This window comes from Chionomys nivalis, chromosome 21 (genome assembly GCF_950005125.1).
Source record: "Chionomys nivalis chromosome 21, mChiNiv1.1, whole genome shotgun sequence".
Taxonomy (NCBI): domain Eukaryota; kingdom Metazoa; phylum Chordata; class Mammalia; order Rodentia; family Cricetidae; genus Chionomys; species Chionomys nivalis.
The window spans coordinates 44,498,852-44,504,965 of NC_080106.1; the positions used below are offsets into that span (position 1 = coordinate 44,498,852).

At 43.6% G+C, this 6,114-nt stretch overlaps 1 protein-coding gene across 5 annotated transcripts in view; it reads right to left on the reverse strand.

Annotated features, from left to right (window-relative positions):
- The window catches only part of Inpp4b (inositol polyphosphate-4-phosphatase type II B), a 789,563-nt gene extending 789,349 nt beyond the window's left edge, over positions 1 to 214 (reverse strand). For all 5 annotated transcript variants that reach the window (XM_057753361.1, XM_057753359.1, XM_057753358.1 and 2 more), the window contains exon 1: positions 28 to 214. The gene's annotated coding sequence lies outside the window, so the exon portion shown is untranslated. The remainder of the gene's footprint in view (positions 1 to 27) is intronic.
- Between the last annotated feature and the right edge of the window lie 5,900 nt (positions 215 to 6,114).

Genomic DNA, 6,114 nt, shown 5'->3' on the forward strand with positions numbered 1-6,114 from the left:
GCCCCAAGATCCCAGGCAGGATGTTACCTCTCACAGAGGCTGAGTAGGGGGCGATAGCAGCGGCAGACACTTTCGGGCTGACTTTCCTGCGTTCTCCAGTGAGAGAGTGTGCGCCCAAGCAGAAGCTGTAACCTGCTATTTATAGCAGCGAGCTCAGCACCCGGGGCTGGGAACCCGGAGGATGCTAACGCGCAGGGCGCGGGCCGTGGCTCCAGTCTCCCTGCTCCCCGCTCCAGGCTGGCAGCTCACGCTCCGCCCGCCGCCCAGCCGCACGCGCCCGGCAGAAGTTGCTCCTCGCCCGCGGCTCACACGCCCCCTGGCACTGTCGCCATGTCCCCACCCCCAACGCCCTCTTCCTTGTCGTTGTAGGCTCACTCCCTCAGAATGGTCTCCTCCCAATGTCACCAACCAGCCACCTAAGAGGAGCAGCGGCAGACTTGCAATTGGCGCAGCTCTCTTCCCCGCCACAGAAGGAGTTGGTGGCCCCACCGCACAGTTCGGAAATGACCACAACACGCTGCTTCTGTTTACTGACACCCGCCGCAAAGACTCTCTGTGTTGTCTCTGGGGACAGCTACCTGTCCTGCGGGGTAGGGTCACCAGAGGGTAGCCTGAGGCACCCACAGTGCCAGGGCAAGAGAAGCGACTGCGGAGGAGAAAAAAAATAAATGTAAAAGAAGAAGAGATGGTGCCCTAGACCAGTTCCCAGTGACTGTCCCCGGGAAGAGGATTGGGCGTGGGAGTCATGTGAAGCGGTGTCCCACGTTTTGGTGACTTCTGTGTGTCACGGTCCTGAGAACTCTTTCTCCCTTGATCCAGGCTGAGCAGTCCTGGGCTCAGGGGCAGACTACAGCCCGTCCCCACCATGCAGAGAGTGGCAAGTTCTCCCAACCACAGGGCCTTTGACAGCCTGCTTGCATGGAGACAAATCCGTCCTCGGTGTGTTTGGGGTGTCAGGAAATTGAGTGTGTAATCACGCAGTCTGGAAAGAGACTAAAACTCCCCCACTTCCTCGCCAAAAAGCCCGCGGGGTGATGGGTAGCCTGGATAGTCCAGGCTATGGGGGTGGGGCAAATGACTCTCCCCATCTGCGCCTTACAGGTGCCACCTGGCGGTTTTCTTGGAGAGGTTTGACCACTCTGCTCAGAATAAATCCTTCCCAGAGCTCACCCAAAAAGGCACGCGAGGCCTTTTCTTTCTTACAACCCTTTAAACTGGCATTTTAAATAAAGTACAAATGCCCGTACACAAGTGTGACATTTGTCGGACAAAGAGCCTGGAATCTTAAAGTCAGTGAAATCAATTTGGGTTAAGGCAGTGCTTAACAGTATTACAAAATGGAAAGCTGTGTCTGCCCCCAGCTGTCACCCCTGCTGTCACTGCCTGAATTGACATCCATTCACTTCCCAAGTATTTGCTGCTGGATATTCTCTGTTGATGAGGGCAGGGACTTAGATGGTTTCAGTCCTTTGGGGCAGGGGTGGGGAGTGGGGAATGGGAGTGTAGATTTTTTGGTTAGTTGAGTTGGTTGCTTGGTTGGGTTAATAGGTTGGTTGGTGGCTTGCTTAATTGGTTGGTTAGTTAGTTGGCTTTAGTTGGTTTGTTGGTTGGTTTGGTTGATTGATTTGTTTGGTTTGGTTGGCTGGTTTGGTTGGTTGGTTGGTAGGTTAGTTGGTTTGGTTGGTTAGTTTGACTCGGTTTGGTTGGTTGGTTGGTTGGTTTGATTGGTTGGTTGGTTTGTTAGTTTGATTGACTGGTTGGTTAGTTGGTTTGGTTGGTTGGTTTAGTTGGTTGGTTGGTTTGACTGGTTTGGTTGGTTGGTTGGTTTGGTTGGTTGATTTGGTAGATTGGCTGATGAATTGGTTGGTGGGTTGGTTTGTTGGTTTGTTCATTGGTTTGGGTTGGCCAGTTGCTTGGTTTGGGTTGGTTAGCTGGGTTGGTTTGGTTGGTTTTCAGATATTTTGTGTGGCTTCTATACTCTCAGAGTTTGGAGCAGAATTCAGAACACTGTAATTTCAACAAAATGTCTAAAGAATGACTCTTAAACACTGTGGGCCAGAAACTATGCTGGTCCTTCTCACCCTACTCCATGCAGCCCACCCCTTGTTTTATATCCAAGTCATTTCTGCTCTGCTCAGTCATCACAGGTGAACTGAAGGGGGGGAAAGTGGGATGCTGAGAACCAATTTATCCATTAGAACCTGTAAGGTTATGGGTCATCCTTGGGGAGCTGGCTGTGTGCCTGTAACACACACTGTGGCAAGCAATAGGTAAGTCCTGTCCATACAATCTTCTGGAAAGACGGGACAGTCTGTTCTGGCAGTAATTCAGCCTGTAAACTATACACAGAATAGAAGACTATGAACACTGGGACTCAGGGCTTCCTCGCCACATTGAAGATGCCACTAATGCATCTCTCCTCTGACTTCAGAGAAACAGCTGTAAGTGCAAAAAGAAGATGGCAGTCTTAGAGAGGAGATGCTGTAAAAGCTGCCAAAGATGTGTCAGAACCAGCAGAGTGTCCCCTCTAAAATAGAGTTGTCAAGCAGAGTCACTCACTGGACACGAACACTCAAAGTGAGACAATCCCACCCCCATCCCACAAGCCCCAGTGTAACTAAAATTCAGACACAAGTCATTCTGACCAAGCTCCTTCCCCAGGCTTCAGAGAAGAATGTAGCACGTCTACTTACGTCAATGAGGAAGTCTAAAATAGGGGGAAGCGGGATGGGGGAGGGATTCTAGTGAATCTGTGCAGCACATAGTATCTTAAAGGATTCTACCAACCTGCTATTTACCTTTTTGGGTCGTTTGGTGGCTTTTTCCCTGTATAAGCTTGGAAGACTCAGGTCTTCTGTGGTTTATTAGATTCATTCAGCCTCTGCTTTCAGAACCCTTGAACTTTCAGCCACTTGTGCTCTTGAAATGTAACTCCATTTGCCAAGGAAAAACAGAATATTTTCTCATTTCCTTTTGAAATATCTTTGTAAAGCCAAAAGTCAAAGGTGATTCCCAGGAGTTAGCATGCTACTTAAAGTAATAAAATCAAGCCAGGGACTGTGAGATTGGTGTCACCTCTCCTTTTCAATGAGGTGGCTTACTCACTTACCATACATATTCATTAACTTTAGAGAGACGATCTGTGGGCATCTATATTATAACAATCCTTTGCTATTTAAAATGTCTTCTAAAATATGGCACCATGTGTGGATTTGGGTTTTGTCTTACGCTAATCATCCATTCATATTAATGATACTCAGCAAATCAAGTCTTGGTTTTTGCTCATTTTTTTTCTTTTTTCATGCTTTATTGAAAATAGATTCTTTCCTCATACAAATGTCCTGATTTTAATTTCCCCTCCCTCTTCTCCTCCCAGTCCCTCCCCACTTTTCCTCCCCACCAGATCCACCCTTTCTGTCCCTCATTAGAAATGAACAGATGTCTAAGAGATAACAACCAAACATGGCAAAATATAATAAAACGAAGCAAAACTATAATAACAAAGTTGGACACAGCAACCCAACAGGAAGAAAAGAATCCCAAGAGCAGGCACAAAGGTTGGAGAACCACTCATTCTCACAGTCAGAAGTCCCTTAAAAATACTGAGTTCATAGCTATAATTTATACAGAGAGGACCTGTGTATAACCATGTGCAGACCCGTGTAGGTTCTGTGCTTGCTGCTTCAGTTTCTGTGAGCTCATATGTCCCTTGCTTAGTTGATTCAGAGGGCCTTGTTCTCCTGGTGTCCTCCATCCCCTCTGGTTCTTACAGTCTTTCCAGCTCCTCTTCAATGGTGTTTCTTGAGCCCTGAGGGGAGAAATTTGACTTAGACTCTCTCTGTGGGTGTATAATGCCTAGCTATGGGTCTCTGCGCTCACTCTCATCTGTTGCTGGAGGAAGTCTTTCTGATGATGACTGGACAAGGCACTTATCTATGAGCATAGCAGAATATCATTAGGAGTCATTTGATTTTCATTGATCTTTTTCTACCAATAGGGTTTAGTTTTATCCTACATCTCTGGGCTATCTAGGCTCTGGTTCTTAGTTACCCAAGCAATGTCAAGTGTGGGAGTCCCCTCTGTGTGCTGTGATTAACATTAATGAATAAAGAAACTGCTTTGGACCTATAGCAAGACAGAACTTAGGTAGGCAGAGAAAGGTAGGCTATATGCTGGGAGGAAGAAAGGCAGAGTCAGAGAGATGCCGAGCCGCCAGAGTCAGACATGCTGAAACTTTGCCAGTAATCCACTGTCACATGGTTATATACAGATTAATAGAAATGGGTTAAATTAATATAAGAGTTATCCAATAAGAAGCTAGAGCTAATGGGCCAAGCAGTAATTTATTGAAAAAGAAGCAAATCTTTAAAAATAAAAAAGTAACATCTTTAAAGAGACAGAGTAAAAGAAATAAAAAAAATAAAACCACATAAAAATAAAAATTTCACAGACAGTCTGGATTATGTATATTATTGTGTTATCTTAAATTTTTTGAGTGTGAAGGTGCTAAGTACAGAGAGACATTTCATTGTATGGACTGCTAAACTATGCCAGCATGTATATTATAAAGGCATTTTGACTTCAAAATTTTGTTCTAACGATATGTGGCTTTGGAAAAGAGGTTCTTCTTTTGTGTCCACAGAGGATGAGAACCTATGGATTCATTCCAGACCAATATGGTTTGATGTACCGAGATCCCCTAAAAGGTCACCTTGAACTCCCCCACAAAGAAAATACTTTGCCCAATAAACAACAGAAAGCAGTTTGGAGAAACTATGCCCATATTCCCAAATATTCTTTATAAATGTTTGTTTATATTTAAAGGTTGATATGCTATAGAGATAAATAATTTGCTTTGGTATGGATCTTGGTTTATTAATACAAATTTAAGGTAAATTTTGTTATACTATATATGTATACTGCTGCCCTTGATTAAAGTATTGTGTTTGCATAGTTCATTTAAAAATGTAATGTATAAATAAAAAATATAGGCTAATAGATAATCATGTACAATGGCCAAGCTTGTAGTCATGTTAGTTAAATTTTCCAATGAATTCTATGGGCCTATAGGCTGAAGATGAATGCCCCAATGGTACTGAAGAACTCTGGGTGACTATCCAGGAAGTGAGATGTCTCTGTCAATTCTAGAGTTTTGGTAGTTGCTTACAATGTACTTCCTGTTTACTTAGGTAATATTATATCCTTCTGGAGTCTTTGATGGAGTTAAAGAATTTATAGTTATAGTTATAGTTTTCCCTAGTTATGATAAAGGATAAAGTAGATATAAATATTGTAACTTAATTCTTGTTTGATACCTGTTTTGTTATATGTAATTTTACTATGTTAAAGTTAAAACCTTCCTTTTTATTTGAACAGAATAGGGGAGGTGATGTGAGAGTCCCCTCTGCGTGTTGTGATTAACATTAATAAATAAAGAAACTGCTTTGGACTTATAGCAAGGCAGAACTTAGGTAGGCAGGGAAAGGTGGGTTGTATGCTAGAAGGAAGAAGGACAGAGTCAGAGAGACATCAGAGAATCTGAACCACCAGAGTCAGACATGCTGAAACTTTGCCGGTAAGCCACTGCCACGTGGCGATATACAGATTAATAGAAATGGGTTAAATTAATATAAGAGTTATCCAATAAGAAGCTAGAGCTAATGAGCCAAACAGTAATTTAATTAATATAGTTTCTATGTGGTTATTTAGGTTCTGGGTGTCCAGGACAAACAAGCAGCCTCCTCCTGCAACAGGTTCCTTCTCATGGAGTGGATTAAATCAGACATTGGTTGGCTACTTCCATGTGTTCTGTATCACCATTTTCCTAGCATATTTTGCATGCAGGACAAATTATAAATCAATGGTTTTGTGGCTGGATTGGTGTATACCTTTCTCTTTCCTGCCTATGTAACACCTTTCAACACAAAAGATACTAGAATATATAGCGGTGAGGGCTCAATATAATCACAGCTCTTATCCAGTGAGTTGTATGGGTTTTGTCCTTGGAAATGGGGTCCCATTGTCAGTTTGCAGAAAGCAGCCTTTTGTCTTAGTAGCAGCCTGGTTTGTTTGGGGATTTCCATGCAACCCCTTTGGCCAACAACTCAATTGAAT